At 32.8% G+C, this 25173-nt stretch overlaps 1 protein-coding gene across 19 annotated transcripts in view; it reads right to left on the minus strand.

The window, feature by feature from the left end:
- BAZ2B (bromodomain adjacent to zinc finger domain 2B) overlaps positions 1-25173 on the minus strand; it is a 303102-nt gene that overhangs the window by 180720 nt on the left and 97209 nt on the right. The window contains exon 1 of one of the 19 annotated variants that reach the window (XM_053596944.1): positions 11906-12214. The exons of 16 other annotated variants lie outside the window; for them this stretch is intronic. The gene's annotated coding sequence lies outside the window, so the exon portion shown is untranslated. Of the gene's footprint in view, positions 1-11905; positions 12215-25173 lie in introns of those variants that run through there. 2 more of the 19 variants (XM_053596947.1, XM_053596955.1) reach the window with 2 other exon arrangements.

The raw sequence follows: 25173 nt of genomic DNA on the forward strand, positions 1-25173 counted from the left end.
TTCTTCCATTCTTGAGATACTTTACTAAGAAGAATATGTTCCAGCTCCATCCATTTAAACATGAAAGAGGTAAAGTCTCCATCTTTCTTTAAGGCTCTATAATATTCCATGGTATACATATACCACAATTTATTAATCCATTCGTGGATCGATGGGAACTTGGACTTTTTCCATGACTTAGCAATTACGAATTGGGCTTCAATAAACATTCTGGTACAAATATTTTTGTTATAATGTGATTTTTGGTCTTCTGGGTATGTACCTAGTACAGGAATTATAGGATTGAATGGCAAGTCTGTTTTTCGATCTCTAAGTGTTCTCCAAACATCTTTCCAAAAGGAATGTATTAATTTGCATTCCCACCAGCAGCGTAGAAGTGTTCCCTTTTCTCCACATCCATGCCAACATCTCTGGTCTTGGGATTTTGTGATATGGGCTAATCTTACTGGAGTTAGATGATATCTCAAAGTAGTTTTGATTTGCATTTCTCTGATGACTAAGGATGATGAGCATTTTTTCATATGTCTGTAGGCAGTGCGCCTATCTTCTTTAGAGAAGTTTCTCTTCAAGTCCCTTACGCAGCCAGCGATGGGATCACTTGTTTTTTTCTTGCTTGTAAGTTTGACTTCTCTGTGGATTCTGGTTATTAAACCTTTGTCGGAGACATAACCTTCAAATATCTTCTCCCATTCTGAGAGCTGTCTGCTTGCTTTATTTACTGTGTTCTTGGCTGTGCAGAAGCTTTTTAGCTTCATCAGGTCCCAGGAGTGTATTTTTTAAGCTGTTTCAATTGCCCAGGGGGTCCTCTTCATAAAATATTCGCCCAGACTGATTTCTTCAAGAGTTTTCCCTGCACTCTCGTCTAGTAGTTTTATAGTTTCATGTCTTAAGTTTAAACCTTTAATCCAGTGAGAGTCTATCTTAGTTAATGGTGAAAGGTGTGGGTCCAGTTTCAGTCTTTTATAGCTTGCCAGCCAGTTCACCCAGCACCATTTGTTAAATAGAGAATATTTTCCCCACTGAATTGGCTTGTCAAAGATCAAATAACGGTAAGTAGCTGGATTCATCTCTTGGTTCTCTATTCTGTTCCACACATCTACCTCTCTGTGTTTGTGCCAGTACCATGCTGTTTTTATCACTATTGATTTATAGTATAGTCTGAGGTCCAGTAGCGTGATTCCTCCTGCTTTGTTTTTATTTCTGAGTAATGTCTTGGCTATCCGAGGCTTTTTTCTGATTCCATATAAAACGAAGTATTATTTTTTTCAAGATCTTTAAAGTATAACAGTGGAGCTTTAATAGAGATTGCATTAAAGTTGTATATTGCTTTGGGTAGTATGGACATTTTAACAGTTGATTCTTCTCAGCCATGAGCATGGTATGTTTTTCCATTTGTTAACATTTTCAGCTATTTCTTTTCTTAGAATTTCATAGTTCTCTTTACAGAGATCTTTCACATCCTTTGTTAGAGAAACTCCCAAATATTTCATCTTCTTTGGCACTACTGTGAATGGAATAGTCCTTAAATGTTTTTTCAAGCTTGACTATTCTTGGTATATATAAAGGCTACCAATTTATGAATGTTGATTTTGTAACCTGAGACGTTGCTGTATTCCTTGATCACTTCTAAGAGTTTTGTAGTAGAATCCCTGGTGTTTTCCACATATACAATCATATCATCTGTGAAAAGCGAAAGTTTGATCTCTTCTGACTCTATATGGATACCCTTGATTGCCTTTTCTTCCCTAATTGCGATGACTAATACTTCCATTACAATGTTAAAGAGCAGTGGAGACAATGGGCAGCCTTGTCTGGTTCCTGATCTGAGTGGAAATGATTTCATTTTAACTCCATTCAATACGATATTGGCTGTGGGTTTGCTGTAGATGGCCTCTATCAGTTTAAGAAATGTCCCTTCCATACCAATTTTCTTAAGTGTTCTGATCATGAAGGGATGCTGGATATTATCAAAAGCTTTTTCTGCATCAATTGAGAGAATCATATGGTCTTAGTTTTTTAATTTATGTGCTGAATTATATTTATAGATTTACGTATATTGAACCAGCCTTGAGACCCTGAGATAAACCCGACTTGGTCATGATGTATAATTTGTTTGATGTGTTGCTGGATTCTGTTTGTTAGGATCTTGTGGAATATTCTTGCATCTATATTCATCAGTGATATTGGTCTATAATTTTCTTTTCTTGTTGGGTCTTTTCCTGGTTTGGGGCTCAGGGTGTTGTTTGCTTCATAGAACGTGTTGGGTAGTCTTGCTTCTTTTTCTACATTTTGGAACAGGTTACTTATATGTTTTCTTATCTATCTAGAAAAATGAATTTCTTTTAGGTGATTATAGATATTCCAAGCAAATAGCAGAAAGGTATTACCAATAACATACATAATACTTTATAATTAACCTCATTTCAACTCCATATTCCTCCCTTCCCCAAAGAGCAATATAATATAAAGAAGAGGAAAAGAGCACTGGTGATGAGGCCTGAATTCTATTTCTTAGTACTAATTAATAGCATCTGACACTGGACAATTTTTTTAACAACCCTGAACTTAAGTTTTCCTTCTCATAGGTTTGTGGTTCTGCTTTGTAAAATACATCAGCAATGCCTTTTTAATACTTACACAAGTTTAGTTCAGAATGTTCAAATGTCCTGTCACATCACCTGTCCATAATGATTTTTCCTGATCACCCTATTTACTTATTATCACCACACCACCACCACTACTTCACCTTATAACTTTCATCATCTAAAATACTATATTTCACTTATTTTTTTATTTATTATCTGTCTCCCCCACAATATTGTTGACTACTATGCTAAACCCAGAACAGTCCTAGTGCAAGATGTGCTCAAAGAATATTTGTTGAATGAATGAATGAACAGATAGCCAAGAAGACTGACAAGTTGAAGACCTCTCCAACAGTAAGATGTCATTAAGGTAAGACGGCAAATCAAGAAATCTCTTCAAAAAGCTTCCACAAACTAGTCATCCAAATCGAATAAAACAACCAAATGTCTATACTGTGCTGGAACTTTTTCTGAATATACTATAAACTTGATAATTAAGGCAAAAGCGACTACCTTGGTTAGTACATTTATCCTATCATTCAATAAGCCTGATTTTCAAAGCACATCATACAAATTGTTCTAATAACAAATACATGATGGGACTTAGGCCTCTTCTCCTTCTCCTAATTTAATAAACTATTAAAAAATTGTAAGAGACAATCTCATCATGTTGCCTAGGCTAGAGTACAGTGGCTATTAACAGGCTTGGTCATATTGCTCCAAGGCTGGTGGGTTCGAATCTGGTCTGGGCCAAGTAAACAACAATGACAACTGCAACAAAAAAGTAGCCAGGCACTTAAGTCCAAGAGTTTGAGGTTGCTGTGAACTGTGACGCCACAGCACTCCACTGAGGACAACATAGTAATACTCTGTCTTAAAAAACAAAACAAAAAAAACACCTCCCAGCTATCCTGTCACAAAAACACAGAGAAATCTGAACCAAGGATCTCCCCTTTTGAAGACTCTTGTACCCCTTCCAAAAACTGTATTAAGGCCTGGCTGGCAAATTTGCTGTAACTAGAGTAGGCCTTCTAAAAGAAGAAAATGAGAAGTGACCAAGTGGGTAACAGCTATACTAAAGGTATAATTACTTTTAAAAGAAGGAATTCAATACTTTTAAAGAGACTGAAAATGGACCATATTGTTTCCGACTGGAAGGAGAGATGTTTTGAAATAAAAGTAATAGCACTATATATCTGATCTCTATTATATTATGGGTTCTTGGCCTTATAAATAGTTCCATTACCAGGATCCAGCAGGTTCTTTAAAATGAAAGTTAGGCTTTGGTATTTTCTTACTCTCTTCAAATTTTCTATTTCACTTAGTTCTTGGTCCTATTGACTCCTTACTTTCTTAACAGATCATCATTGCCAAAATAAAAACCTTTAAATTATTTTATATAATAGTTAATATTCCATGGGGGTCTTAAAAATGTTTAGTACACTGCAATTCTATGCTCTATTGACTATTGAAATTTTGCTTTCAGCCAAGTGGAAACTTACTTCCCAAAAGATTTCTCTAAGTCTAACATTTGTTAATAATTTAGACTTCCTATAATCTGATTCTCAATTCCTAAACATCTAGATTCAAATTCATATTAAAACAAAATGCCTCTGTTATGAAAAAAAAAAGAAAAAAGATTCCATGGATTATCCATGTCAATTTTCTCAAAATTCCATCAGATATTGTCATCTACACCCTTTGGTGAGAAATTTAAAGGAAACTTCCAATTAGTCTTTTATTTCCAGAAATTACTCTGATGTCCTAAACAATATTCTTATCAGGGTAATGACTACCTATTTCCTTACTGAATCTACAAGTGTAATTCATTATTGTTTGTAGATCTGTGATAAATAATGTATATCCCTCCTAAGGAAATTTGTAATTAGGTCAAAAAATTTCCCAATTCCAATAATGTTTACCATTATCTTGAGTCCTTTACTCTTATCAAGCCAATGAAATAAGCCCTGCCTTTTGGCTTAGTGGTCCCTCATTGATCTGTGAAAAGGTAAGTATTAACATTGTTCTCTTAATTCATAGTAAATTCCAGAATTTTTACTTTTTTAAGAGTTACCTCAAAATTGCCGAATAAATTGCCTATATTCTTCTCTCATACTTTATAAAATAAAAATTTTAACACAGAGAAAGGAAAATAATACAAAATGGCTAAAAAGAATATATTGGGAATATTTTCCAGTTACATAGAATTGAGTGATTCTACATTATACTGCAAAAATAGGCAACTGAGAATACATATCTTAAAAACAGCAAAAATACAATAAATTATATTAATTACTTGTAGAAACATCAACATCTATTCTTTTTAACAGCATTCCTAGGGACTAAGAAATTCAAATTCAAGGACCATATTCTATAAAATATTATAATGAAACTGAGGAGGCTTAATTATGTTTTAAAATTTCACCTGAAGGGGTGGTTCTTTACACAGACACATGTTCTCACATATAACACACATGGCTTTCTTTTTCAATACTGGATTCAGTTGCTATGGAAAACGATTTGGTGGCTCCTCAAAAAAGTTAAACTAACATTTTCAGTGAGTTGAAAGCAAAGACCGGAAAAGATACTTGTATTTGTATGCCTAAATGTCCCTCAACAGATGAATGGATAAACAAATGTGATATACTTACAAATACATTTACATAAGCATATACATATATTGTTTGTGTTAAGTATATATGTATACATACATGTACATGTGTATGTGCATTTGTATATGTACATATATACATATATTTATTTATAAAATAGAGCCATATGAGACAATTAAAAGTTGTGATACATGCTCTAACATAGATGAACCTGGAAAACCTTATGATAAAGTGAAATATGCTTGACCCAAAAATGAATATTACACTTATTAGAAATATCTAGAATAGGCAAATTTGTAGGGAAACAAAGTAGATTAGAGGTTTCTGGGGCTTAGGGGATATGAGAAACGGGGAGTTCCTGGAGTTTCAGTTTGGGGTGATGAAAACATTTTAGAAATAGACAGTGGTGATGGCTGTACAACATTGTGAATGTAATTAATGCCATAAATTGTACAAATAAAAATGAACAAAATAGCAAAATATATTTTACCACAATTAAATAGAATAATGTAATATACCCCAAATCACCGAATTTTACATTTTAAATGGGTGAAATGCAGGGTATGTGAATTATCTCTCACTAAATCTTTTTAATGGTTGAAGTCCTTTCTGCTTGAATGCTGGAAGTTTGTGCTATGGTTCTTTTTTCCTTCAAGGAGCCCTCCCTTGTCATTCTTGTTACTCTTGTCTCACTGTCAACCCACAGTATTTTACTTATTTATATCACTCTTTGAACAATTAATCTTATCCCCATTTTGACATCTCCTGTGCTTTTTAATTACTGTTAACAAATCTGATATTTAATTATGCTTTGCTTATAAGGTGGATTAGTTGCTTGACTTATCAAATCAAGACCCATATTTAATATTTGTTTGTACTTTGTTTATCAAATTAGATTAGCAATAGCTTAAATTGTCAAATCAGGACCTACTAGCCCCACTACATCTTCAAATCGTCAAAGAACAATTCAATTTCATATTGTACAAATACTTTAAATTTGAATAACAAATGTTAGGAGAAATTATTCTAGGAAAAATTAATAAGAATACTCATTCTTGGGGCATTCTAATTAATCAGGGATGTAACTGACTTAGTTCAGTATAACCATTCAAAATCGGAAATAATGATACTTTTAACTAAAGTTTTTTGATTGATCAGTCATTTCTCTTTTCCCCAACTGAATCAAAGACATTATTCAAATAAAAAAATTTTTGAAGTAGATGGGTAATATACATTTAACACATATACTAACATTTTTATGCCTAAGGATATAATTCTAATCCTGAAAAGAATTAGTAAAATATGAAATTACACAGATAACTTAGTTATAATAAAAGACAATGTTGTGGTGACCAACCAAAATTTTTATTTATTTAAATAACTTGTTTACTGATTATAGTGACTTTAAAGTAAGTTATACTTAAGAGAAATCTTCTGGTTTTGATAATGAAATAAAAGGATTACTTCAGAGAAAGGAATAGGACTATGATCGCATTAATGTACACAGCTATGATATAATTATAAAAAAAAGGAATAGGAAGGATGCTTTTGCTCCTTTGAAAAAAATGGTATAAAATTGAGAAATGTATCAAAACAGCAAACTTAGTGTAAAGTAATTTATTGATAGAACAGAAATATATAGGGCAGGTAGAATTTCTATCCATTCCCTTGTTATAGCCTTAAAGTGACCTTCTAGGTTCAGGCTATTTTAATGCACAGCAGGGTTTTTTTCTTATTAAATTGACACTTTTTATATCTGTAACAGCTTTTGTAAAAATATTTCTTTCCTGTAGTTTGTCTGAATGATTCACTCTTAAGTATCTTTAAAAAAGCATATCATAAATGTAAACAGTTATTAACTTTTACAAATTTTAATAGTTTACACTTTGCTCTAAAAGATAAAGCATTTACGTTTTTAAAATATGACAGCAATACCTCAAAAGCAAATCTGTTTCAAAGAATTATTTCTATTCTTTACTGAAGTAGAACATCTTATATGAACTTTTACAATGAAAACAGCCACTGGCATCATTGAGATTGTTTTTCCAATCAGAAATACAGCTGTTTAACAAATTAATCTGCCCAGAAAACAGCCAAAAAAGGGGGAAGAAAACAAAGATGGTTTCTAAGATGACAAAATATATAAATTAAAACTCATTCTTCATTATTTAGAATGTCCTCATGCATTTAATTTTTGAGGTTTTAGAATTTACACATGATTCCAACAAGTTTGGATTGTGATTCCTAAGGTCACAGCATACATGTATAAGAAAGAGAAATTAAGGTGATAATAGCAGCTATAATTTTCTAAGCACTTATTAAGCACTATAAATGGAGATAATGTATCTCCTTCTCCATGTATAGCAGAAGGAGTGTCTGTAGTAAGTAATTGTACTAAAAGCTATATAGGAATTCAAAAAAGACCAACAAATAACTTGACTACATGATCAAGAATCTATAAACCTTATGTCAAAGGATCAGTGTGTTACAACACAGAATGGCAACCAACATTCAAAAACACAACTCATTGAGACTTCAAACAGAAATTTAAAAAAAGTTTAACTTTAACATCATATACTTTTCAAATAAAGAACATAGTCAATGGATTTAAAGTCCTGGATTTGAGCACCCATCACTTACATCAATTACCTTAGGCAGTATTAATTTCTTTTATACTCAAGTTTCTCCAAATGTAAAATGGGAATACTATTTACCTTACAGTACTCTGGTGAGAATCAATATATGAAAAATTATACAGCATTGCTCATTAATACAGTAGTCAGTGAAATACTCTGAAAAACTGACTACTGAGAATAATTTATTCTTTGAAATAAACAATGATATCACTTTTTAAATTTTATTATTTTTTAGATGTTTACATGTTACTCTAGTTTAAAAATATGTAAGGAAGACAATACCCAGATGCATTCAAATGTTCAGTATGTGTAAATGCTCTCAAATTTAATTGCAAACCACCTCTTTGACTATATGTGTCCAATTCATTATTCAATCTCAATTTACATAGGATCTTCTCTATAAAGCCTTCCCACAACTCCACTTGCATATCTAATAGACACCATGTCCACAAAGTCTTGATTCTCCATCTCCATCCCAAACCTGCTCCACCTGAAAACGTTCTCCATTTCACAGCAGATGTCAACACCATCCTTTCAGCTGCTTAGCCAAAAACCTCAAAGTCGGCTTTTTACTCTTTTTCTAATATCTCACACATTCAGGCCATCAGGAAATCTTTTTGGTTGTACCTTATAAACATCTGGGATTTAACTGTGTCTACCAGGCCACTACCTTCTCTCACTTAGATTACTCCAAGAACCTTTTAACTGGTGGTCTTTCCTATAGTCCATTCTCAATGTAGCAACTGGAATGATCCTTTAAAAAAACATAAGTGAGGGGGGAGGCACAGTAACTCATGCCTATAATCCCAACACTTCTGGAGGCCAAAGAAGGAGGACTGCTTGAGGCCAGGAGTTTAAGACTAGCCTGCGCAAAAGTGAGACCCTGTCTCTACAAAAAATAGAAAAATAAGCAAGATGTGGTGGGACATGCCTATACTCTCAGCTTCTTGGGAGACTGAGGCAAATGGATCACTTGAGCCCATTGGTTTGAGGTTACACTGAACTGATAATGGCACTACACATTAGCCCAGGTGACAGAGCAAAACCCTGTCTAAAAACAAACAAGTCCTACTGAAAGCCCTGCAAAGGCTCATTTAAGTCCCTAGGGTATTCTGTGAGGCCCTATGGGAATGATCCTCCCACCCATTACTTTTGACAATACCTCCACCTACTCTTCCTTTTCTTCTCTCTACTCCAGTCACAATGGCCTCCTTTCATTTCCGTGAACACAGCAGTCATACTCTTCCTTCATGCCCTTTCCCTGGAAGATTCTTTCCAAGAGTATCCACATAGCTAAATTCCTCAGTGTTTGTTCAATTATCACCTTCTCCATGAGTACTTCCTCAGCCCCTGAAAACAAATGCCACTATATTCTTCACATCTTGCTCCTTTTTCTTCCCCGCATAGCATTTTTTTAAAATTTTATTTATTTATTTATTTATTTATTTATTTTTGTAGAGACCGGGTCTCACTTTACAGCCCTCAGTAGAGTGCCATGACGTCACATGGCTCACAGCAACCTCCAACTCCCTCCACCTCCTGGGCTTAGGCGATTCTCTTGCCTCAGCCTCCAGAGCAGCTGAGACTACAGGCGCCCACCATAATGCCCAGCTATTTTTTTGTTCCAGTTTGGCCGGGGCTGGGTTTGAACCCCCTACCCTGGGTATATGGGGCCAGCACCCTATGCCCTGAGCCACAGGCGCTGCCCCCCTTATAACATGCTATATACTTTATATTGACTATCTCTACTCCTACTACAATATGTGTTCCATAAAGGCTGAGGCTTTTGAAAGTTTTTTTTTTTTTTTTTGTAGAGACAGAGTCTCACTTTATGGCCCTTGGTAGAGTGCCATGGCGTCACACAGCTCACAGCAACCTCCAACTCCTGGGCTTAAGCGATTTTCTTGCCTCAGCCTCCCGAGTAGCTGGGACTACAGGCGCCCGCCACAACACCCAGCTATTTTTTTTTGGTTGCAGTTCAGCCGGGGCTGGGTTTGAACCTGCCACCCTCAGTATATGGGGCCGGCACCTTACCAACTGAGCCCACAGGCGCCGCCCAGCTTTTGAAAGTTTTATTTACTGGTATTTCCCATGTGCTTTTAGAACAGTACACAAATGCAAATTAAATACGTAAACAGAACAATACATTGGATCTCTCTCCTTTTGCCGCCTTTAACATCCTGTGCTTATCTCTACTGTATCAGTTATCACATCGTACTATAACAGCTTTTTAATTTTCTGCCTCTTCCATTAGACTCTAAGCTTCTCGAAACAAGGGATTTTGTTTTGCATTCCAATGTTATTGCCTGTACTTCCTTAAAGTGCCCGACATTTAGCAGGTATTATGTAGTATCTGATAAATTGACAAAGAAAAAAAACCATCTAAATGAAAGGTAGAAGCATTTTTACTATCTTCAAAATATAAGCACGATGCTTCTGGGTATGACCCTGGAAATGAGATCTGTATTCTGTATTTTGTTAGTGTTTTTAATCTGGCTCTGGCACTTAGTGGCTAAAGACGTTGATCAAATTATTTAAATTCTCTGCAACTATTTCCTTATGTATAAAAAATGGAAATTATGAATATTAAATGATAGAATTAGCACAGGTTTGCACATAGTAAACATTCATAAATGACATATATTACTTGTTATTATAAATTAAAAGAGTCACTATTATAATTTTTACCTTGTTAACTAGACTAAGCTGGAACATTCACTAAACGTAATCTTTAGAATCTCCTTAGAATTTTTATATTAAAAATTACTGAGTTACCTAAAATAACCTTGATAAGCATTTTGCAACAGAAAGAATTCTCTCAACAAAAATGGGATTCTATAATACATTATCCTGAATATTTTTAAATATTTCTAGATGTTAGGTTCTATAACCTTTTTCAGTAACTGCTTTTAATTCTTAATATTATGTTTTCTTTTATATAGCCAAAATGCCTAATGCTAGAACTTAAAAATTAAACATCTTACTGTTTAGATCATCTACATTTATATATCACTAATATAAACACTACTTTCCTGTGCTCTGAACAATTTCATTTTCATAAATGACTTTTGAGGAAAAGCTAGAAAATTTAAGTATATTTGGACTCCTTATTAAATCACCTTTAAGCTTTCTACTTCTCATTTTAGTCATGTATCCAATAACATGTATATTCCTTTGGTAATATCATTTAAAGGATTAAGAAAAACTAAGAGTTCTGTTCAAATTAAAAGGCCAATGTATTGATGTTTATTTTAAGGCTATAAAGTTTTTATATTATTTCTGTTATGACTGGTCATGTTTTCCTATCTTCAGAGTCAGTTCTCCATTTTATAAAATACTTGTGAAATTCGTTTTCTTTATAGTTTGTACCATCATAAAGAAATAAACAAACATACACATTTTACCTAAGCACTCATCTGGGTAATAGACAAGAAAACTGAGGTAAGCAGTTTAAATGATTGTCCCAAGACCACAGATGGAGTGACTGCCAGAAGCAGGATTAAAACTAAGAAGCTCATTATTCCCTTCTTATATTCTGGATACTTAACATTGTTTTTATATCATAAGGATCTCAATAATTTGGTTTAATAATTAAAACAACAATCAACATATTTTGACAATACATAAAAATACAATTATGAAATGTGTTAAATCAAAATAAGAGTTTATCCAAGTAGTCTCTTTAAAAAATTAAATTTGAAAAAAAAAATTAAATTTGATTTACCACGTAAGTTATTTTTAAAATTCTGTTTAGAGTACCAAGAAAGTGGGAGCTTAATATGCTTTATCATGTCAATGTTTTTTAATAAAGCTAATTTCTTCAACCAGAATCTGCAGTAAGTACATGAGATGGTTGGATTTAAAATTTCAAACAGAAATACTTTTCATTTAAAAAAAAAAAAAATCCTCCAAACTTAAAACAGTAGTTTCTACTCAAATTGTAAACTTCAACTTCAGGATATATTTATAAGAGATATATTAATGAAAATACAATGATAAAAAGTAAAGAAAACATCAAATACTCTTGCATTTACAGGAGAAAAAGACATACAGTATAACATTAACAGCTTACTGTGGAGAGTGGGTTTAATCAGGAAGTAGCCATTATCCTTTCGATTCAGAGCAGTGACAGCACTCCAAAACAACAAGCCGTGATATTTTTCAGCTAAAAGGCATGAAAGAATACCTACTATTGTGTCCTAGCTTTGCTGACCCTAAAGGTCAACATATGTCTTTTATCAAAGCTATCATGAAAACATAATCCGAGTAAGCATTTACAAAGCTCTATTTGTTGAAACACCTAAAATCTACCTAACACAACCTCTCTCTCTCTGTTACTCACAAAACATGGCTGTCTTATTCAGAGATTAGCAATTATTGTAATGAGATACTGTCGGAGAGGGTCAAATAGTACTTCCTGCAGTTTACACATCTTGATTTCCTGGTAAACAAACTGAAAGGCAGGTGGAGCACTTAGATCACCAGTAAACGTGAATGCCCACGTGATAAAACTAAGCCAGGTAAGGCTGATGTTTCAAGTAATCGTTCCTCATTTTACCAACAACAAAACAGAAAATAAGGAGAAGTATACTGTCTTATTTTCTTCCTTTTCAAAGGAGAGTTTATTCCTGACAAGTATAAACTCACAGTTTACAATAAGGAATGCTTGAAAACTAACAGTTTAAGCAGGTTTCAAAAGTTAGTTCTGCAAATAAATTGTGTAACCAGGCAATGCTAACAAGATTATAAAAAACAAGACTAATTGTTTCAAATGCTGCTATAATGAAGAAGTCTTTAAATTTCAGTTTTTTCAAGAAAGACGATAAATTTCTGAATTATGATAAAATATCAGAACAAAAATTTAGTCAAAGCAGTCTACTTTTACTACAACTTCCTATAAAAAAAAATTATTTATAATTTATAACTTAAAATTTATAATTTATGTGGCGATCTTTGAAAAATAATTATATAAATCAAAAAGTTTATATAACTTGGAGCTATTCCTTACCCCATTTTTTAGACTCATATTTCAAAATGAAAACAAATAATTTACCTGTGAACGTTTTAGAAAAAACATTGTTAGTTTGAAAACTAAGTTTCCTTGTCCTTAGTTTTCATGTAATGTCTGGGCTTTTTATTTTTTTTTCACTCCCTGAAATTTCTAATATAGTCTAATGAGGGCTGATTTAAATTAACCATAGTTTTAAAACAAAATAATCCAATTCCAAATTGAGAAACGAACTCACTACTTTAAAAATTATCTAGGTGATTTTTTAAATCTGCAAAATTTCCATGATTAAAAATTCTGTGTTACTAAGGCCAGGCATCTGTGTCCTATCAATTATAAATATAGTAAACCTTAATTTTAATGCAAAGAGCTTTCTCTACAACAATATCATCATACCAAGACATTAAAAATTATACTACTTAAATTGGGTTTGCATTTACTCATTTTGCAAAATATAGTTCTAATGTACCTTATAGAAAACACAACAGTATGACAAAAAAATCAATAACAACAAAACAACACTGAATTAGATAAGACTATGCCAAGGGTATAGAATCTCAGAGCAGATCTCCTTATGTACACCTAATGTGTCATTTTGAAAGAGTATACAGTATTGAATCACATTAACACAATTCACTAACGTCACTAATCACTATAATGACACATGAAATAGAAAGCAAATTTCAAAAAAACTGTGACTATAAACAGTTTCAGTTGAATTTCTTGGTCAAATAAAATAACCCAGATATCCTATAGTTGTCTGGAATGCAAAACACAGTCCTTATTTCCTTTGTAGAAAATTTAAGGTGTAGTTCCTATTACAAATGTAGCTTTGATAATGTAATTAATATGCCAAAATAAAACAAAATTTTAAATTAGAAATTGTTATTTCAATTATTTCAAAGATCCATAACTATCTTAGATCCCCATAATGGGTCGAATTTAAAAAATGATGAAATAAAAACATAAAGAGGTACAGAAAATACATTTGATATTTTGTTTCATTTATGCTGACTTTTAATTAAGAGTCAGCAAGTTTTGGTAATATGAATTTACACTTCAGTCAAAAACCAACATAATATTATATGGCATCCTGTATGTTAAGAAAAGATTCCCCCCTCAGAGCTGACAAATGAGAAAAAGGCATTTTTTTCCTCTCCTGACGTGTATTTTAGCCCTACTTTTCCTCTTAGTCAGTCATTCTTATGTAGGACACATTCAGCACAACTAACTGTACCTGGTGGCTCTTACACACTAAAAGCTTCAGAAAAAAAATTCCCCTGACCCCTGGCAAGTCTAAGAAACCACAGAAATTAATTCTCAGTGACTTAAGAAATCCATACCACTGAAGTGGGGAGGCAGGGGCAGGGACAAGAGAAGAAATGCTCCTAATTTTGCTTGCTTTCCTTCAGCTGCGGTAAATAAGTATTACATGGTTATTTATACCTCATCTAATTCCAGCATAATTTAAGATGATTTACAAAACTACAAATAGAAGAGAATGCCTTTAAAATTAATATGAATGAAGGGAATATAAGAAGAAGCCAAAAATATGAAACAAGTTAAAGGTGGAACACAGAAACACCTGTCCTAAGATCTTGCCCAAGTCTATGATGGATGGGTGGTTCAGCTCAGAGCTTCTTAGCAATCAAAGTAAAGTAGGTAAGAAGATCAACTCACAAAATTCTCATTCTCCTAAAGATGTATTTTACAAATAATCTCCAAAGCTTTTTCTTATACTCAGAATTTAGAGTTTTTAAGATACTTTTCAATAATGTAACACTGGACCATACAATAGCTTCCTCGACAGCATCTATACAGCAATTAAAATAACATGTATCACATGGATTGTTCTTTTACTTCCTCAGCACATGTCAGAGTTTTTGAAAGCATAATGAAAAGTTACCCCCAAATAAGCCATCTTGTTAGGAAGTCTTCTGCAATTTATCTAATCTGGATCTTTAAAGAGACACTAACAATCCCCAAAATCTTTTGTTAAAATTCACAGTCCGCATTTATATTCCAAATTCAGGTTCTATTTTTCTAAATTCAGGTTCTTATGCTAGATAAGTACATGACATGGGCATGCAGAGATAACTGTAGTTTCGGATCAGGTACAAGAGAAGACCCTGGTGGGTAGGTCTGGATAATTAAAAGGGACGTCTCTTTTTAACTTAAAAGAGTTCCTCTTTTTTATTGGTCACCATCTATAATCCTACTTAATTTAATAGCTGGGAGTCCAATTTGCATTGATTTTTATTCCTCCTCAGTTTGGTATTTGTAATTTTAGTTGTAACTATAGTAGAGAAATCTGACTTTGTCTTCATATTAGTTCTGTAGAAGATTCATGTTTGCGTATTTTTAAGAGCATGTACTTTTTTTTATGTGATTGGTGAGGGGGGAGACAGTAAAATTAATATAACGAGAATTTCCAATCTCCCATTTTTTGGGTTTTATTTTTAGAAACCATCAGATAATTTATTTGAGATGCTGTTAAATTTTACAATTTTTTTGGTCATTTTATTATACAAGAAAAAACAAGGTCCACCAATGATGCCAAATGACATACTACCACGGTACAGTATCTGGACTTAATTAAAAGTTAACAATTATACATTCTGATTTTCATGTGAGGTAAATAGTAGTGTTCATAACTTCATTACAGTGGGTTGGTGGTCTCTTCTCTTTCTACCAAAGATGTAAATTTATGTCCTCCTACCTCCCAGATGATGTTTATGTTGCCTCCCATCGCTTCCTTCACCTCATTATTGGTTTAGCTCTCATCACTCCCGGGACACACCTTTTTCATAGCCTGACTATTTGAACCCCTAAAGTCTTCTTTCTGTATATAATTTAAGTTCTACATTACTCTTTATCGGGTGTATCCCTTACCAGATCTTGAAATCCTCTAAGTACAAATTAACTTGTGATGTATTAATAAACAGCTACATATATTTATAACAGCTCATGTTTGTTCAAAGAAGCTGTGATATTTATTAGACTCGTGTCAAGTGAATCAGAGGGCAAATTTTTACCATACAGTTAGTTTCTGCATAGTATACAAAGAACCCATATTTAATCAAACCTTTGGCTTTTCTATATTCAAGCTTGTCAAAAGAATTTCAATTGTGAGGACAACTTTTGAGAACACTATCAAAAACAGAATAGATTTTGTAAACTATTGAAAAACCTCAAAATGACTAAAATAACAATTGTGTCCTAGGCAAAATTTGATCCATATTTGAAGTCATTACATAAGAATCATGCAGCCTATTACTTTATTATCATTAAATGAACTTTTCCAATATGTAGCCCCTGAAATTTATTTCTACATTTTTTATTTTATGAATACTCAAATCTTAGTAATCTCGACATACAATTTTTGCTATTGCAAAAGGTAGTAGCCTTAATATATTTTCTTGCAATAAGAAAAACAATTCCTAACATTTAAAAATATTAGAAAGCATATGCTTCAGTACTTCATATTAATTACTAGTTTAAACCAATCAAGATTAATTCTATTCATTAAAAAAATTATAGTATAAAATACACAGTCAACATTATTAACCACCTTTTATTTGCTTACTTCAGAGAATGAAAGTAGGAAACATATCCATAATATAAATTTAAAGGACTTTTGAAAAAATATAACAAAATAATATAATTCAATTTTTTATTTTCTTTAAAAACAAAATGGACCAATTAAACCAAAGACAAACACAAAAGTGTGTATTTTCATTTGTTACAGGACAATAGGTACACATGGAGCCTCTGAGACTACAATATTCATTTTGCTGCAGAAGAACAGACATTGCATAACAATGAGATTTGCTAATGAAATCAACCATCAACCTGAAATACATATGTATTAAAGCAAGACCTCAGTGTCATTTTCTTTTTGCATCATTTGTTCTTCCTTTTATTTTTTTCTTGACCTTTTCAGTATTTTTGTCCTTTAGGTTTTAGAACTTATGAAGTAAAATCAAGACTTTAATATTACCAAGTATTGCTTTTTATTCATCACATTTATTTTTAATGTGAATCTATCAGCACTATTAATTAATAGTGATTAATAGCTGATTAATTCTATCAGCATTATTAATATACCTTAAAGAAATCAATGGATGCTACCAGAAGAAACAAAGGAGGTTTTTTTCTATAGAAAATTGTTGGATCAGGTCTGAAAATTTTTTTTATCAACATTTGCTATAAATTTCCATATGAAAACTTTAATGGCAAGTTGAGTGCTTATTTATTAAGAAATAAAATAATATGGTTCGGCATCTGTAACTCAGCAGCTAGGGCGCCAGCCACATACACTGGAGCTGGCAGGTTCGGATCCAGCCCAGGCCTGCCAAACAAGAATGACAACTACAACCAAAAAATAGCTGCACATTGTGGTGGGCACCTATAGTCCCAGCTACTTGGGAGGCTGAGGCAAGAGAATAACTTAAGCCCAAGAGTTTGAGGTTGCTGCGAGCTGTGATGCCATGGCACTCTACCCAGGGTGACAGCTTGAGACCCTGTCTCCAAATAAATAAATAAATAAAATAGAATGAATAATAAATATATTTTAAAGTTATTTTTGAAATAAGATAATTTCTTCAGCAATTTCTATTATGGACAAATACTAAATGAGATAATGTAGGGTTAATGTAACTATCAATATGAAAATCATTATGATGTTTTACATACAAATCATAATTTTCCCCCCAGATGTTTTATTCTTCTGGTCTGCAAATGCTGACTGCCAATTTCTATTTTTTAAAAATAAGCAATTCTGCCAGAGAAGCACGGGATGTTTGGGGGGAAAAAATAGCAATTCTGAAGATTTTCTTCAAGATTTATGATTTAGTTATGATTTTCTACAAAAGCACAAGGCTGTGAAAGTATTTAATGTAATATAACTTAAACAAAAGTATTAATGTTCCCCCAAATTGATTTATATCCTTCTGAGTATAAGCAGTTTAACGAAATATCTATTTTATTGGTTGTCCCTTTAGGTTTTCAATTCACCTGTGCTACAGATAAAATTAACAGCTGAGCGTCTATGGTATATAACTGGTACTAATTCATGATAATAACAAACAGGTTAAAGAAAAAGAGCAGTATTTACACCAACTAAAGTCAAACAGAAAATTAAGTTTCCTATTTTTGTTTTTATAATACCTTAATGTCTAACATCAAACAGTATCCTTGGGCGGCACCTGTGGCTCAAGCAGTAGGGCGCTGGCCCCATATGCCAGAGGTGGTGGGTTCAAACCCAGCCCCGGCCAAAAAGCTGCAAAAAACCCCCAAAAACAGTATCCTGCAAAAATAACAAAAGGCAGTATGAATTACAATTCTGTTAGAAAAGTAAATAAAATAATTAGATACTCCTATTAAACTTAAATTCTCTGAAAGTTGCCACAGTCTAATAGTTGTCAAGGCTATTCTGCAAACGTTGAAGGATGATTTTAAGCAAAGAACCACATAATCACAGAGCAACCAATCATTAATCCCTACACAGTGTATTTCCCTTAAAAAATCCGGAAATTTCTATTAAAATAGAAAAATATAAATGAGGCTCTAGAGAAATAGTTTAAACAAACATCTATGTAGAATCAAAAGCCTTCTTTAACTAAGGAAAACAATGTAAAAATAAAATGTGACAATAGGCATTAGAAGGTCATCTAGCTCCTTGCTACTTACAGTCCACAGAACAGCAATGTTGAAATTATTGTTACAAATGCAGAATTTCTGACCCTAACTCAGATTGACTTAATCAGAATCTTTTGCACATTAAAGTTAAAGAAGCCCTTATCTAGACTATTTCTTCAGAGTACTGGAATTTTCCAGTATCTTCTAATATTCTAACAACTCCCAAAAAGTGATATTAAAAGACAGAATACTCTGAGAATAAATAACTTATCTGTCATACCTAAAGACCACTTGCCTAGCTTTTGTTTAATTCATCTGAACTCTCAATCATATGTACTACTAATTTGAATTTTGTGGTATATAAGAAATAATTACGCAGAAACAGTACGTTTTTGTAAGATTTTAGAAAATATTAAATAAAGCTGAAATATTTATACTCTTAGCAATAATTTTAAATTAATTCAGCAAAAGGGTCCTTTCTTCAAATACAATTTGTGAAGAAGCCCAGCATAGGAGGAAACAAGCAAAGAGCTGCTTTTTGAGGTATGGAGGCACCCAGCAGCTGCCAAGGCATCTCAAGAGAACCAACTATAGGTAATATGATTCCATGGAATACACCCTAACTTGAGAAAAGGGACATACTTAAGAGTCTAAAAATGTCTGCAAAAGCTGTTGTATTTATCACAAAAAGTTTCCTATTCGTCAAAACAAGTCCTAAAGTTTATTGTGTAGTGTTGTAAGAACACTAGATTAAAATTATGTGATTAGTTTTCTAATTCAAATCGATCTTTTCCTAAATAGGTCAAGTTGAAGCTAGATATAATTAATATAATGTTACCTTCAGTTAAATTATTTTCATAGTAGGGTTATCATACACAAGGCATTACATTAAGTACTACAAGAATAATAAGGTGAATGGACAAATTACTTATTATCTTGGAAAGATAAGATAAATACATGGTAGTCCCAACTACTCAGGAGGTGGAGGAGTGCTTGAGGCTAGGAGTTTGAGAGTTTAAGACCACCCTGGGCAACATAGTAAGACCCTATGTATCAATTTTTTAAAAAGATAAATATATGCTTTAAAAAGATAAATTAAGTGCCATAAGAATGGAATTAATAGAGTACTATGGGAGTAAAATTAAATGAGGATGTCTGGAAAAACTTGATGAAAGAACAACATCTGAAGTAGACCTTGAAAAGTGTGTAGGGCTTTAAAGAGGCATCCCAAATGAAGGAAGAACATAAGCTAAGGACCAGCAGCTGAAAAGTACTGGATGTATTCCAAGAATAGGCTGAGGTGGCTTCCAAGCACCCTAAAAACAGGAATCATGTTTATAGCTCTTATTTTATAGGAGTAGCACCTATGAAACTCAAGTGTTAATATACAGGACCAGCATCTCTAATCCAAAAACCCAAAATCTAAAATGCTCTAAGATCCAAAATTTCAAATAAATTTCATTTTTTAGATATCCCCAAGATATCAATTATATATGATAGACAAACATTCCAAAATCTGAAAAATCTAAAATCTGAAACTATTCTGGTCCCAAGCATTTCAGATAAAAGATACTCAACCAGTACTTTTTACCACATAATAGAAGTCTGTTAAATATTTATTGTTTAAATCAAAGAATGCCTCAATCAACAAAGCAATGTATCTGGCTAGCACATAGGGCATATGTAGAAAACAGTGAGAGGCATATTTGACTGAAAAGGTAGATTAAGATCTTATGGGAGATGATCTTAAAATACTATATTATGTGTTTAAATTTAATGCTACAAACAATGGTTAACTACTTACATTAGAAATACTGATCTAGCAGATTTATGATGAGCTGTGGTGGCTCACATCTGTAATCCTAGCACTCTGGGAGGTGAAAGCAGGAGGAATGTTTTAGGCCAGGAGTTCAAGACCAGCCTGAGTAAGGGCAAGACCCCATCTCTACAAAAAAATAGAGAAATTAGCTGGGCATGTGGCACACGCCTGAGAGGCTGAGGCAGAAGGTTTGCTGGAGCCCAAGAGTTTGAGGTTGTAGTGAGCTATGATGAACTCACTGCACTCTAACCTGGGAAACAGAGCAAGACCAAGTCTCGAAAAAAGAATAAAAAGGAATATTGATCTAGCAGTTTTAAACAGGATGAACTGGAGCAGAAAGAAATGTCTAATAAGAATACTGAAATATTCAGTGTACTGAGATAGTTTAGGCAAGGAGCAAGATTCTGTACTAAATTTGTGGTAAAAGAGTCACAAATAAGGAGATGAATATGAAAGTTATTCATATATGGAAGCCAAGATAAATCAAATTTTTTTTTTACTTCTTGGCTGATCAAAGTAGAACAAGAAATAAAAAATTATATTGTAGAAGTAAAATCTATTGGACTTTACAGCAGGTTTTATATAAAGAGGGTGGGAAGGCAAAATTAAGCAAAAGCTAAAAATGTAGAGCAGGAAATCTTTTATGCACCAGCAGTATAAATTGGTACCACACCTGTAGAAAAAAATTAGCCAATAAATAATAAAGTCAAACTTGAATATAGCACATAACATAGTAACTCCCCTTCTAGATATCTAACCCAGGGAAGCTCCCTGTATGAACATAAGGAATCATGTACAAATAAACTGCAGTCCTGTCTATATAGTGAAATACTAGAAAATGAACAAAAATATTGTGCTGTTTTTATAACAAAATAGGTATAAATGTGTAGCAGTTATAATGAATGACCTATAGCTGTACATATTAACATAGACACGTATCTTTAGTATGCCAACAACAAATTTGAGAGAAACAAAGGTTTTGTTTGTACATCTGTTAGCATTTTATTTTAGGACATGATGCCATACAGTACAGTATCAGAACCATGAACCTAACTACCATGTCATTTTATCACGTGTAGATTTGTGTAACCAAGACAGCAATCAAAATGTATATAACCATCCCATCACCACAAAGATCTCTCTTTGTGCTATTCCTTTATAGTCACACCTATCACATCCAAGCCTTACTCCTCTATCATCACTAACCCTGGTGGCCCCTAATTTGTTCTGTGATTTTGTCATTTTGTGATGTCACATAAATGAAACCATAAAATAACATTTATAGAGGACTTTTTTTTTTTTAATTTGGTCTACTACCCTTAACATCCATCCAAATTACTCCATGTATCAATAGTTCATACCTTTTTATTGCTGAGTAGCATTCCATGGTATGGATGACATATTATGTTTAACTATTCACCTATTATAAAACATTTTGCTTGTTTCTAATTTGGGGTTATTACAAATAAAGCTGCTACAAAAAAACATGTATAAGTTTCTATGTGGCTGTAAGTTTTCATTTTCCTGGGATAAATGCCCAGGAGTACAGTTGCTATGTATTTAGATTCTTCCCAGAAATTACCAAACTATTTTTCAGAGTGGTTGTACTATTTACATTCCCATTAGTAATGTTATGAGGTCAAATTTCTCCACATCTTTGTTAGCATTTGGTATTGCCATTATTTTTTATTTTAACTATTCTGAGAGGTATATAGTGATGAGTCCTTTTTGCATTTCCCTGATGGCTAGTGATGCTGAACATCTTTTCATGTGCTCATTTCACATCCATATGGCCTCTTCACTGAAATGGTTTGTTCGTATCATTCTCTAATTAGACTGTACTTTTAACTGAGCTTTGAATACTTTTATATATACTAAATACAAATCCTAAATATAGATCTTAAATATAAATCAGATAAGTGGCTTTCAGGTATTATATTTTCTTCCAACATTTACTTTGTTTTTTCACCATCTTAACAAGATGTTTTACATAACAAATGTTTTACGTTTTTATAAAGTCCAATTTACAAATTTTTTATTAATCACTTTTTTGCATTATATAGAATACTACCACGTTTTGTCTTACAGATTCCCCTCTGCTATGTTTTCTTCTAAAAGCTTTATAGTTTTGCATTTAAATCTATGATCCAAACAGGTTCTGTAGTACAAAAAGACAGAAATTGATAGATCTTTTCATCAGAGAACCTTCAACTACTTACTCAAGTTAATTCAACATTTGTTGGGGAATAAGTATTAGGCACTTAACACAGTTACAAAGTATAGGATATATAGAGTGGGGAAAACACAAACACATATTTTTGTTTCATTATTTTCAGTGTTTTGATGGAATTAGACATGAGTGCACCTGACTTGCCCAGGAAGCGCTTGAGAGTGTTCTTGTAGAAGATTACATCTGCTTTAAACCTTTAAGAATGAAGAATTAAGCTACTCACAGGCGAAAGCTGTGTCAGGAAGAGATAACAGCACTGAGTAAAGGCAAAGGGACTGTATACTTATCTCCTGCTTTAAGGAAGTATAAATGGTTTAAAAATTGGAGAGAGATTGAGGCATACTTTTATATGCAGGTAGGGGAAAGACTGTGGAAGATTTCATCTGCCCAGTAAATAAGATTAAATTTTATTCTGTAGTAGCTGGAAGCTAGTAAAAGATTTTAAGTAGGTAAATAACCTAGTCATATTTTTGATGTCAATTAAATCATCACTGAGAGGATGATGAACTTAGACGCGGGAAGACTAGTGGCAAAGACTAATTAACAAGTTTCTATGACAGCCCAGGAGAGACATGATGAAAATTTATAGTATGATTTTAGATATCACAAAGAGGAGAAAAGAGGAATTTGAGAAATTATTTATAGGAGAAAAAAAGAAATGAAGTCTTTACTGAAAAAGCAGGCAGGGAGAGATATTTCAGGAGAGCAGAGAAGTTATGAAACAACAATTATGGAAAATCGTTTAGCCAATTGAGTGCCACGTCTCTGTTTTGTTCGGCGCCTTATCCTTAGCATGTGCATGTAACTAGCTAGTCAATAATTAGTTGTTGAATAATTTAGCAATCATCACTTAGCTTCTATCCAAGTATATTTATTTTATATTAAAGTATATAATGGGTAAAATACCATACCAACACATCCATTGATAGGAATAGTATTTTCAATTAAGATGTTATGGCTTATACTCTGCACATCTATAGAAAAGATTTGATTGGATTTATTAAGAAAAAAACTCTAGGATTTCTGAAGCTTTCAGCTCTAATTTTTCATGTTTTTGTCTTAATAAAAAAATAAAATTATTATATAATTTTACTTTTAGAAAATGATCAGACAGCATTTTAGTAAAAGTGTTGTTAAATTTCTCTTTAACAGCACTTCCTTAGAGCTACAACCAGAAGTATCAAAAGTAGTAACCTTCACCCTCTTAAGCAAAGAGTTGTTTTGTTAAATGATAGACAGTATTTCTTTTCTATAACTTTAGTAATTATCAAGTACTGTAGTATATGTAATGCGGAAGTTTTAGATTTAGCCATGACTTATTATTCTTTAGTATAGGTCAGCTGCCCGAATGAACATACTCCACATTGTAATATACTCTCATGATACACATTCTTCTAAAAACAGAAAGAAATTCTCACTAATAGATGCAGAGTTTTTCAAAAGTATCAGTACCTAATCTACAAAACCCTTAAATATTTTAATATAAAATGTAATGTTTCTAAAAGAAAGTACTTTTAAAAAGTACACACATAAGTCAACACAAGATATATACTTTGACTCTAATTCAAGTAAAATATTAAGAAATAAGAACTTAGCTAGGCATTTATAACTTTATAATCCAGGTATAAACTCTCTAATCAACAAAAAATTTTCTATTCAGCAGTATAGCAATTGCAGATTAAAATGAAAATCCTAAATTCATTCCAATAAAAATATCTGCATCTAAAAAGTAAAGTATTTAAAATTATACACTCTCATTATGCAGCTGTCATGACTAAGGGGGTATATTTTGTAATATTCTAAGTTTTATTTTAAAAGTTTTCCCTTCATAACTAAAGATATTGTATAAGAATAATAAGTCATAATCTAAAAACCATGAAATAGCTAAGCAATCCTGCTTACTCACAATCTCTGAGCCCTAGTTTCTTCACCTGTAATATGAGTGGGTTGGTCTAGAAATTTTAGCACAATTAAACTCTGTTAGGTGTTCTTATTCTTGCAAACCAACTGAGAAATATTTCTGATACCAAGAAATCCATGTTCCCTTAAAAGTTTATTTCTTCAAAAAGCAGATAGTAAAACATATTTATGTTTCTTTATAATGAAATAACCTCAATTTGTACTGAAATGTGATGACCACTATTTATCTATGTTAGGTGAATAAAAGCTGAGGACAATTTATTAGAGCATGCCCAAGACTACTGAATACGAGAAGGTCACAGCCTATGTGCTGAGCTGCTAGCAAAACATCCATGTGCTCCAAAGCTGCCATTTTTCTTCCTTGACAAAGACTCCATCTGCCACTGAGCCATTTACAGCCTCCAAGTCAGAATATCAATGATTTCCAACCATTCTGCAAGCCTGCTTTCACCTTGACATCACCTTTGTAATACATCTACAGCAGATGATATGTATCCCCAACAACAAGCATGAAGCCCATGCTTTTATTCACCTGAGAGATATTTGAGCTGCCTTCTAATGTACCATTTTTATTCATGCTGTATTGCAAAAGAATTTTAAAGTATATATATTTCCTATAATTCCTTTTGCCTATTTCATTTTATTTTATTTTGAGACATGGTCTCACTCTATCACCTAGACTGGAGTGCAGTGGCACAATCATAGCTCACTGTAGCTTTACAT

The sequence above is a fragment of the Nycticebus coucang genome, chromosome 7, assembly GCF_027406575.1.
Source record: "Nycticebus coucang isolate mNycCou1 chromosome 7, mNycCou1.pri, whole genome shotgun sequence".
NCBI classification, from domain to species: Eukaryota; Metazoa; Chordata; class Mammalia; order Primates; family Lorisidae; genus Nycticebus; species Nycticebus coucang.